The 12,217-nt window shown below is 42.1% G+C and overlaps 1 protein-coding gene across 9 annotated transcripts in view; it reads left to right on the top strand.

Annotated features, from left to right (window-relative positions):
- The window catches only part of LOC145520116 (uncharacterized), a 525,123-nt gene that overhangs the window by 136,494 nt on the left and 376,412 nt on the right, over nucleotides 1-12,217 (top strand). The gene's annotated exons all lie outside the window — the stretch shown is intronic.

Raw genomic sequence — 12,217 nt, 5'->3', positions numbered from 1 at the left:
ATTCCCATTGCTACCCAGAGAAGAATTTAAATTCTGCAAGAGCAGAAACTGTGTTAGTTTTATTCACAACTGTACACCCAGTATCTAGTAGCAAGGTTTTTAAAGTGTAGATACTCAGAAGCTATTTGTTGAATAAATTAATGAAAGGGAAGGTGAAGGGAAGATGGTCAACAGCAGTGTTTCTAGATTTGTGTAAAGAACTTGTTTAAATATAGATTCCTGTCCCAAAGACTCTGATCCAGTAGGTCTGGGGTGGAGCCTGAGTATTTACTTTATGACAAGCTCTCAGGTGATGCTGATGCTGTTGGCATAAGGGCCACGCTTTGTGCAGTGAGGGCCTATGGAGTGTTCATCCCTGTCCTACATCAGTGAAAAGAAGTGCTGCTGGATCCTGTTCTCAAAGAACTGCCTTGGAGGTTTGGCCCTTCCCACCTTCCTGGTAGGGGCCCCAGGCTTTCATACAGGATCATTCCAAGCACTGGGGATTCTGTACAAGTGTATGAGAACATAGCCATGATGCAGGTGTTTAAACCAACCAGTGGAAATATGAATATGAATTTTTAGCAGTCAGCTTGTTAAGTGAAATACAGGTCAATGGAAGCATCTCTGCTTGTAAAACCCTTTTGTCTATCTTGAGGACTGTGATCCCTTCTTATGTAATCAGCTTCTTCTTGGAAGAGAAGAAACTCTTGTGGCAGTTTGGGTTTTTGCTTATTCATCGTCACTGTATATTCATGCAGAGTCAGTTTTAATTGTCTTTGACCACCCCCAGGGCTGTCAAATGGGGTTTGCTAACCCCACTCTCCAAACTGCTGAAGGATGCACTGACTAGCGAGGGGCAGCTTTCAAACCTTCCCAATCCCTCCTGCAGTTCTGAATGAGAGGTCTGCCTCAGTCTCAGTGAGATTCTGTGATTTCTTCCCTTCCCACAGATCTTTGGAGACTGGTGTCTCAGCCCAGACTTACTGTAGACTTCACCCCTCAGGTGTACATATCGCAGTCACTGTTGAAAGCTGTATCTGTTAGCTGTTAAATAAAATAAGCACTGTGGTGACAGGTAGACAGTCTTGGAGTCTTTGAGGAACTTTTTGAGAATCGCCTCCCCCACAACCTGGGCTGGGTCAAGTGCCTCACTGCGGAGCACTTATAAGCCTAACGCTTGTCTGCACTTCTACCATAGCACATGTTGGGGACCACCAGGGCACGTATCTCCTCCTTGTTGGGTCTGGAGTCCCTTGAGCACAAGGATTGTCTCATTCCTCCTTAGCTGAGGAGCCCGGAACAGGGTCTGCCATGTGGTAGCAGCTCACTTGGTGGCTCTCGGGCTTACGAGGAATCTTGTTCACGTACTGGCTGAGCTGCTTGCTGATTGTGTGATCTCTTAGTCACTTCTTAGAGCCTTGCTTTCTTTTTCCGAAAAATAAGGGTGAGACTATGTACGGGAGCATTGGCTTTCTCTGTGCCAGGCCTGATTCTGCATGCCTCTTGGTTGACGTCTCACGTAATCCTCATAATTACCCTATGTGTGGGTATTATTACTAACTATTTTCAGTAAAGGACATTGAGGAACAGAGGAGCTATAGAATTTTTTAAAGTTATCTGATAAATGGGACAAAGGATGGATCAGGATTTAGAGTCTGGCTGTCTGATTGTGGAGAAGGAAATGGCAACCCACTCCAGTATTCATGCCTGGAGAATTCCATGGACAGAGGAGCCTGATAGGCTATAGCCCATGGGGTTGCAAAGTGTCGGACACGACTGAATGACTAACATTGTCTAATCCCAGAGCCTACAAAATAGCCACTAGAGTAGTTGTTCTCAACTTGGGGTGATTCTGCCTCCCAGGGGTTGTCAAGCTGGAGACAACTTGGATTGTCATGGGTGGCAAGAGGAAGCGCTGCTGGCCTCTAGTTAGTGGAGGCTAGGGATTTTGCTAAACACCTTTGGATGCATAGGACAGCCCCCACAATAAAAAATTGTCCTATCCAAAATGTCAGTTGAGGAATCTTGCATTACACTGTACTGCCTCCTAGAAATCAAGTGTGCTAAGAGCCAGGCCCAGAGCAGGTCCATAATAAATGGCACTTCATTCTCAAAGTTCACAGGCTGCAGCCTGGAGAAGAACAATCACTCAGTCTCTAGTTTCCTCCAGCAGCTCAAATTTTAGTCTTAATGGTTCCCGGCTGCTTGGCATCTCTAGCTCGAGAGTTCCTGTCTTTGTGAGATGTGCTGACAGTTATCAAGAGTTAGGGCAAAACTTTCCTTGGGAAAAGTCCAGCTTCCCCGAGACCTGGCAAGTTGAGACATTCCACACCGAACACACCTTCCCCCAGTGCCTCCTGGCCTCTGACCTCATGGCATGGTTGACTCTGGAGAGGGCTGGGTTTGTGCATGAAGCTTCTCCTTTCAGGGAAACTGACATTTGTCACCCTATGCATGGAAGGCATTGTGGTGTACTTGCTGTTATCCCTGCGATTTTGACGTGGACATTAGCATGTTCTGGTCCTTGAAAGTGAATGAGTCAAGGGGAACATGACAGACACCCTGTTGGCTCGCGCAGCAAAAACACCCCACATGCTGGGCACTTTGGAAGGGAAGCTCTGGGTCCATGGCTTTACCACTGACCCACCAGGTGCCCTTGGGTAAGTGCTTGGAACTGACTTCTTTCATTGTCAGCATGAGGGCCTCCGTCCTGTCTTGTGCAGCGTCATGGAATGACCTTTGGGAAAGTTGGCTTCAGGTCTGTTTTTATGTATAAGAGAGAACTAGAAAAACAGGAAGGTAATGACAAATTGAAAGGGTGCTGCTGTGCATGCAGCGGGTGCAGTGGTTTAGCATTTGGGGTTTTGTTTATTGTAAACTCATATTCCTTCATGCCTCAACAATGTAGAGTTAAGTCAAAAATGTTTTCAACAGTGAAGGACCATTGAATTTTTGTTGAAAGCTTGGGCACAGCCTTGCCTGGATCTTAATACCTAGTGTGACGTTTTGTACCTGAGAGCTCAAGAAAGTTTTACTTAAAACGCTGGCCAACAGTAGGCAGAGTATATTGACTCTGGAGAACCAATGACAAACAGTGAGCTAGTATATCCATCCTAGCACAGGAGCAGAAGCAACTGGCTTCTCTGAGGCCTAAAGAAAAGATTGATTTCAGTTAGAATGTTACCTGAGATTTATGATCTGAGGGGAATTTGTTCCTTCTTAAAGCTGACATCATGTATGTATGCATATCTCAAAACTCATTAGGTTGTATGTATTAAATATTTATGACTTTCTGTATGTCAGTCATACCTTGAGAAAAATGGTTAAAACAAGTTGACATAGGACTCCAGATGGAACAGTCTGTTGCTTCTCTGCGGGTGGGTGGGTGGGTAAGGGAGTTTGCATAAGAAGATTTTTCACTCCTTGTGCTTCACACAGTATGAGGATATCTGAAGAACTCTGAAGAACTGGCAAGTTACTTGACATCAGCACTGACATGATGCATGCCTTTGAATTTCATGAAGAGAGTTGATAGCTTGGCCAGGGTGTGCTGCTAATATTGCAGGATATGACTGCTACCCTCTGTGCTGCAAAGTTGGAAACTTAGATAAAATGTAAGAGGGCAGTAGAGCCAATGACAAAGTCCTTCCGTGAGTGAGTCTCCTTTTCTGAACCAAGTTTGTCACCTAAACTGGTCCCGAAGGTGAGATGGCATCAGTCATACCATACTGTGGAAAGGAACAGCTTCTAACACTGCGGGCACCCTCCCACCTGCAGGAGTTCAGTGGCTGCAGACCCACCCTCCATTGCTCAGGTGTGGAGGCTTCCTCTCACATTCTGTTGATAATTACAGAGTTGACGTGCAAAGTGCCAAATTGAAAGGCTGTAGACATTCAAAAGTGGGATGAAGTTCCAGCTCAGCTAATAGAATTCATATCATGTACTATCAGATAAACTTGACTGCACATGGCATTTTGGAGTCCTCTAAACAAATTATTTGGAGAGTTCCAAGTTGGATACCTCAGGGTGCTGTGCTGTTTGCAGCAGGCCTTATCAGTGACCTGAAATGAAGTAATAATGCAAATAGCAGTGTTTACAGCACTCATGTCCCAGCACCATATAAGGTATTTTATTTATAATTCTTTTAACAACCTGAAAAATTAATGTTATTTGCCCCACCTCCCTTTTTCATGTGAGATGAATGAGACCTAGAGTGGTTAACTGACTGCAGATAACTAGTTATTGATAAAACTAGAAATAGAACTTAGGTTTGTATGTCTTCAGAAAAAAAAAAAAAAACCACATGCTTTCTGCATTTTTTTTTTAAATCAGTAGATTTATTCTTGAGAGTGAGATTACACAAATTCTAAAACAGCAAGTCTGCTATCCAGCAAGATGTAGAATATGAATGGAGAAAAGTTAATCTTCTAGGGTTGAAATTAATGTATAATAATTTGTATTGCTTAAAACTATTAAAAGCACCTTAATACTTTTGCTAAAGTGTCAGTGCAAGACAAGAAAGAATAATGACAGGCTATTACTTTTTATATTGTCTTCTTTAATGCATTTCTGTTTTTCTTCCTGTCAACAACATTTGTATTACATTATTTTTACCATGAAAATAGAGCCCATAATTTTATAGATAAGGAAACAGAAACTCAGGGAATCTTGTTCAGTCTCTTAAGTCATGTCCAACTCTTTGTGACCCCATGGATTGCAGCATGCCAGGCTTCGTTGTCCATCACTACCTCCTGAAGTATGCTCAAACTCATGTCCATTGATTCGGTGATGCCATCCAACCATCTCATTCTCTGTCACCCTCTTCTCCTGTCCTCAATTTTTCCCAGCATCGGGGTCTTTTCCAATGAGTCAGCTCTTAACATCAGGTGGCCAAAGTATTGGAGCTTCATCTTCAGTATCAGTCCTTCCAGTGAATACTCAGGGTTGATTTCCTTTAGGATTGACTGGTTTGATTTCCTTGTTGTCCAAGGGACTCTCAAGAGTCTTCTCCAGCATCACGGTTTGAAAGCACCAATTCTTTCGCACTCAGCCTTCTTTATGGGTAGTTAGGGGAAATGTTAAGCTGTAACACAGTAACCCCAGTACACAGTGGATTAAATAAAAATGGGAGCTTATTTCTCTGTTACATAACAGTCCTATTGTAGGTAGATGGCCTGGGAAGGCTGGGCAGCTCTAAGAGGTCACTCAGGGACGTATGTTCCTCCTGTATTGTTACTGTACCATCTCAGAATGTTTTCCTCATCTGCATAGTCAGTTTCTTGCCAGCAGCATGTCTATGGTCTAACCCTTGGAAAGGAGAAAAAAAATGATTGACAGGCAATCCTTTTACTATGAAGAACGTGACCAGAAGTCATACATATCATTTCCTATCCTCACACCGTTAGGGAAACATGGTCATGGGGGCACACCTAGCTGCAAGGGAGTCTGAGGAATGTGTTTCTGGTGGCGTGGATATGTGTTCTGCCAGGATGGAGGTGTGTGTATGAGGGCATTTTTCTGTCCTAATACTAAATAGAAGAAGGAAAGAATGGATTTCTGGAGACATGTAACATTTGCTGATATATACTCTTTCATAAAATTAAAAACATAACATATCTTTCTCTCCCACTGCCTCTACCCTCAGTTCCAACACACCTTCCAGCAACATCTAACTAACTTCTTGTCCATTAAATCTCACTGCAACCTCTCTTCCTCCGGAGTGCCTTCCCTCACTCCCTGGTCTGATTCAAATGCTTCTTGCCTGTGATCCTGAGAACCTTTGTACTTCTCTCTCTTTGTGGTGTAGATCAGTTATTGAAAACTGAGTTTGGGTCAAGGCTTTCCCACTTTACTGGCTGTATAACCTGGCAAGTTTCTTGCTCTGGCTGGATCTCAGTTTCCTGGTGAAGTCTGGTAGTAAAGTGCCTATATGATAGGACTGCTGTGAGGATCCAGCGAGATGCAGTATATAAGTTGCTTGGCACAGTCTCTGGTGCATGGAAAGCACTCAGTAAACATTTGAGTCTGGCATCTGAAATCCATCCCTATATTTGGAAGATTCCCTCAGGATGAGACCCGGAAGGACTGCATCAACCTGTGTCCAATTTCAAAGCTGAAAGTCCAGCTGCTGCTTTCGCCTCTCCACTGGGACCCAAGGCTTGGCTTAGCAGATACCCTAGCCTAACACTCAGTGTCATATCTTCCTGCACTACCCAAGGGGTTTATCCTGTTCAACTTGGTAGCAACAAGAGTAGCCTGTTTTCCAAAGTAGCCATGGAAACAGGGCCAGCCATGTTGTCCACACCAGATCTTCCCCATGGTGGGATTTTGGCTGTGGTCCTGTTGTGTGGCCTTAGTTCCTGCCCATTTTTGACATCTTGTCCTCCAAGCTTCTCAGAAATTCTGTGAGAAATTCTTTTCCCTCCAATACATTTGTTTTCTACTTAAGTAAACCAGAATTGGCATCCGATGCTTACGACCAGGCACTTGATCAGCAGAGTTAACTTTCATTATTATTATTGTGTTGTTTTGCCCTCATCACAGTCTACTGTAGTCACTGACTTACCTTCCTCCTTCCTGGACTGTGAACCCTGCTGTTGAACAGTCCCCAGCACAGTACTGAGCTCAGAATACACTTAAAGAATGAGTGTATGGCATCTAAAAGCTTCCCAGGTGGCTAAGTGTAAAGGATCCACCTGTCAGTGCAGGAGCCACAGGAGTAGTGGTTTCAGTCCCTGGGTCAGAAAGATCCCCTGGAGAATGAAATGGCAACCCACTGTGGTATTCTTATCAGGGAAATCCCAGGGACAGAGGAGCCTGGCAGGCTATAGTCCATGAGGTTGCAAATAGTCAGCTGCGACCGAGCATGCACAAATAGAATATAAAATGATGGAGTGGGAAATGAATAAATGAATGAGCAGATGAATGAAATATCTGTCAGTGCTTATGATGATTCTTACTGCATCTAACTTGGGGTTGAGGTATCCTGAGTAATGGTGACATGAACAGAGTTCAGATAATGCACTTCTACTATATATTTTCAATTTAGAAGGCCTAAATGACCTGCCTTTTCAGGCTGGAAAAAGTATACAGATAGTTACTGGGGCTCCCACATTGACACACGTCTTACATCCTGGTTGTAAGACATCGTTACAACATCCTGATTATAGCGAGGGCTCCCCAGGAATGACCATAACCAGGTACATGATGTTTTGCCCTTTGTGATGTATGTAAATGCACATTCCTTTACTTAATTCTCACAGAAATGCTGATTGATAGGTATTGCTATCCCCATTTTACAGATGAGGAAACAGAATTTCAGAAAAGATAAGTAGCTTATAGAAGATGACTCATCAGGAAATAGCAGAGTTATGTCTCAAATTAAGTCCTAATCTCTAAATACTATGCTCTCACTGTTTTACTTCTCCACCCAGGGAGTAGTAAACTGTCAACGAGGGTTATTTACTGAGGGTGCTTTTTTCAATAAGGAAGCTGAAATATTCTAAAGGCACTAATCACATTATCTTGGGCACTCTGTTGGCAATGTACCAGGAGAATTTACATATGTCATAGCCTTGGAGCTATGCTTGATGTTCTGGAACTTACACCGATCTTTAGAAAACCACAGAAGATTGTAGTATATATTATGATTTGCAGTGTTATGAACCAAACCAAGTTAATTTTCAGTGGTAATAAACCAGGAAGCTTTGGCCAAGAACCCATATGGATTCTGTAGGACACCGCCCCAAGATGTGTCTGAATGATATATGTCTCCCTCCCATATTGGCTCAAAGTGTCCCCCCCATTTTATTTCTGATATTAGCCATGCTCACACCTCTGTGTTCCTTATAGGAAACATGTGGATTTTGGATCCCGTCATGATTGACAATAATGGGTTTATATCACGGTGGAGCTATTTACAAACAGGAAGTTTTTCAGAACCGTCTCTATTTTCTTTCATAGCCTTGGACTGGTGGGCAACCTCAGAGGAAGTGTAAACAGCCAAGGATGTTTTAAAGAGAACTGTTGGGTGAAATTGCATCTCCAAAGTGCATAATTCCTTGACATTGACAATGCTATTTTGATAAGAGGAAGCATTTATCTTGGCCCTCAGCTCATTTGTCTTTGGCAGAACAACAAGATAGATGGCATTATACAGATTCCATTTTACATTTTGTTCAGGAAAGTATAAACTTTTAAAAATAGGGTATATGACAGTCTTTTTCATTCACTTAGTCATCATTCAAATGCATTTCAATGTTTTTTATAGCACCTGTCACTATGTGATAGCATCATGTGGATGTTTTTGTTTGTCTGTTTATCCTCTGTCTCTTATATCTAGAAGTGAACTCCGAGAGATCAGAGCCCTTCTCTTTTCTGTTTGACACAGGTCCACAGCACCTGGGGCAGTAACGGGGACCTGATAGGAACTTGATGAATATAAGTCCCTATAAGTCAAGTAAAGTCCCTATTCAGTAAAGTAAATAACTGAATGGGACTGAGATCTTGATACACAATCTCAGTATTCTGGTAGAAATATGTTAAAAGAAATACTAAAAAAACAAACAAAAAAAAAAAGACTGAGAAAATAATGGAAAGATAATTAAGTGAGCAAAATTACCTCTAATTCTGTTATCATTTTCATCAAAGCCATGTTTCCTTATCTGTAAATTGGGAATAATGGTATTTACCTCACAGGTTTTAGGGAAGATTAAAGTTAATTTTTGTACACTTGGGTGGTGTGTAGAATATTAATATAGAATTAACAGTAGGGGCACAGGAAAGTGTGACGAGTATCCATCCAAGGACTGAAAATGACATTTTTAAGGAAGTTCTGCTTCCAAGTCTCAAATTTTATTTTAAGGTAAATTTGCACGTTTATTCACAGTTTAAAGAGGTCTTTTCCCATACTTGATTTCACCTAATTCTCACTCCATAATAGTGGTTACAGTTAGTCCTGTTTCACAGATGGGAGTCAGAGGTTGGATCCAGATTTAAGTATAGAGATTCCCAAACTGTCCTTTCAGGAGCTTCCTGAGTGAGCTTTTCCTCTGTTCATGGATACCTCCTCTTGCCTATCTGGCCAGGCTTGCCTCTCCAGCTCACCTTCGCATTGTTTTTGTGGAATTCAGACCAGGAGCCTCTTGAGGGCACAGACTATATTGTTTTATTTGCAAATTTTCAGATGCAGTCTGATTGCTTATGTGTTTATTAGTAACAAGGTTTTTACAAAGATACTATGTACCTGGTTTGTTTATATTTTGTTTACGCAAATACACAATCACTCGTATTTTGTATTTTCTTCTCCCCCCCTCTGCACTCCCTGCTCCCATCTCACAATCTGAACACCCTCTCTGTCAGCCAGTGGACTCTGTGGGAAAACAAAGCAGGTAGGATGGGAATGCCTGCTCCCGCTGTCCCTGTCTCTTGTGTCTACCCTGGCTTTTGTATGTCGTCCCTGCATCTCAGTTACAAAACACCAGACACTAACCTACTACATGTATAACCACCAAAGAGACAGTGTTGTTAATTATAGATTGAAAATGTAAGTAGCCAGGTCTAGAGAACCTTCAGGTTGAAAGAAACCAAAGGGGACCAAAGAGAGAGAACTCCCTTTTCAATTTAACCAGTGATATATGAAGTATATGTCCTGCTCTCCCCTCTGTAGCTTGCTGGACTGATGGTCATTCTCATCATCCTTGGGTACTTCTGATGAGTGGCAGCTCACTTGGGAAGAGAGTTCAGGATGGCAATTAAGGGTTTTTAAGAATTTTTAAAGTTTTTTTTTTTTTTTTTTTAGAGAACAGTTGTTTTTCAGTCGCTTAGTCGTGTCTGACTCTTTGTGACCCCATGGACTGCAACATGCCAGGCTTCCCTGTCCTTCACCATCTCCTGGAACTTTCTCAAACTTATGTCCATTGAATCAGTGATGCCATCCAATCATCTCGTCCTCTGTCATCCCCTTCTTCTCCTGCCTTCTGTCTTTCCTAGCATTAGGGTCTTTTCCAATGAGTCAGCTCTTTGCATTAGGTGGTCAAAGTATTGGCGCTTCAGCTTTAGCATCAGTCCTTCCAATGAATATTCAGGGTTGATTTCCTTTAGGATCGACTTGTACAGAAAACGCAGAGTGTGGAAAATCCATGGGCTATGTGATGTCAGATGAATGGTCAGATAAAGCTAAAGTTACAGAGATAGGGAATCTCTTCCTTCAAACAATATAACCTAAGGTTGTAAATTACACTGAGCAAAACAAATTACATGTCTTATGGATTGTTTCCTCAAATAATTCAAGAGTAAATGCTAGGTATTATACACAGATGCTCAGATAAAACTCATTTGGTGACAGGAGAGCATTTAGAAACAAAGCCAAAAATAAGTTCCTGGTAGAATCAGGAAGATAGTGTAGATATGTTTCAAGAAGTAAAGCACTTTGTCAAGAGACTTAATAGTGACTGAGGAAAACTATAAAATTATCATGCAATAATCAAAGGAGGGAATTCACATAATACAAAAGGTTGTTTGTAAGAGTTACTGAAATGGAGATAAAATCTGTAGGTACCACTGTTAATGAGGTAGTTTCAGTTAGAAATTCCTGCTATCAGCATCTTTTATAAGCAAAGAAGTGCTAAAATAGCTCTCCTGTTACCCATAAGGGAGATGTCTATTAACATAATGTTAGTGCTGGGAAGCACCATGGTGATCTGAAGCTATCAGAAACCTTCTCAAAGTAAGTCAGAAAGAGAAAAACAAATATTGTATATTAACACATATATATGGAATCTAGAAAAACGGTACTGATGAACCTGTTTGCAGAGCAGGAAAAGAGTCGCAGATGTAGAGAAAGAACTTGTAGACACAGTGGGGGAGGGAGAGGTTGGGATAAATTGAAACAGTAGCATTAAAATACATAAATTACCATGTGTAAAACAGGTAACTGATGAGAAGTTGCTATATAATACAGGGAGTTCATCCTGGCGCTCAGTGATGACATAGAGGGGTAGGTGGGGTAAGGGGTGGATGCTGCTGCTAAGTCGCTTCAGTTGTGTCCGACTCTGTGCGACCCCATAGACGCCAGCCCACCAGGCTCCCCTGTCCCTGGGATTCTCCAGGCAAGAACACTGGAGTGGGTTGCCATTTCCTTCTCCAATGCATGATAGTGAAAAGTGAAAGCGAAGGATGGGAGGGACATATATGTATGTGTGCTTAGTTGCTTCAGTCATGTCTGATTCTTTGTGACCCACCTGTAGCCTACAAGGCTCCTCTGTCCATGGGATTCTCCAGACAAGAATACTGGAGTGGGTTGCCATGCCCTCCTCCAAGGGATCTTTCCAACCCAGGGATCGAACTCAGATCTCTTATGTCCCTCCTACATTGGCAGGCAGGTTCTTTACCACTAGTGCCACCTGGGAAGCATACTTACGACTGATTCAAGAAGAAGTGCAGAGAAAGAGAACAGACTTATGGACACGGGTGGTGGGGAGTGGGGAGGAAGGAGAGAGTGGGACGAACAGAAAGAGTAGCATGGAAGCATATACACTATATAATATGTAAAACAGGTAGCCAGTGGAAATTTGCTGTATGAATCAGGGTACTCAAACCAGCACTCTGTAACAACCTCGAGGGGTGGGAAGGAGTGCAAGGCGGGAGGGAGGTAACATATGGGTACCTATGGCTAATTCATGTTGATGTATGGCAGAAACCAGTGCAATACTGTAAAGCAATTGTCCTTCAATGAAAAATAAATAAATTGAGAAAAAAGAGGGAGGGGGGGATATATGTATCTTACAGCTTGTTGTATGGCAGAAACCAATACAACATTGTTAAGCAATTATCTTCCAATTAAATTTTTTTGAAAATGAGGGAAAAAAGAAACCTGCTAAATATTTCAGTTGGGAAAGCCTTAAGAGAATATATAGTTCAATCCTTTGTTTTACACTTGAGCAAACTAAGATTCAGAGACTATGAGTTTTAAAGCCAGAACAACTTGGGTTCAAATCCTCATTCTCAAAATTGATGATCTTTTCCTCAGTATTTCTAATTAAACCTATTTTTCCTCATCTACCACTGGGATAAAACACCTTCCTTTTGAGTTCTTTTGAGGTTTAAATTGAGCTCTATTCTTAAATTCTTCAGAGCAGAGTCTGTGCATACTAGACTCCCAGTAGAGTGAGTGAGTGAAAGTTGCTCAGTCGTGTCTGACTCTTTGCAACCCCATAGACTGTACAGTCCATGGAAT

This window comes from Giraffa tippelskirchi, chromosome 1 (assembly GCF_054371585.1).
Source record: "Giraffa tippelskirchi isolate mGirTip1 chromosome 1, T2T-mGirTip1v1.2.pri, whole genome shotgun sequence".
Classification (NCBI taxonomy): domain Eukaryota; kingdom Metazoa; phylum Chordata; class Mammalia; order Artiodactyla; family Giraffidae; genus Giraffa; species Giraffa tippelskirchi.
Note: the sequence above shows the minus strand (reverse complement) of the source record. Positions and strands in the feature narration are given on the sequence as shown.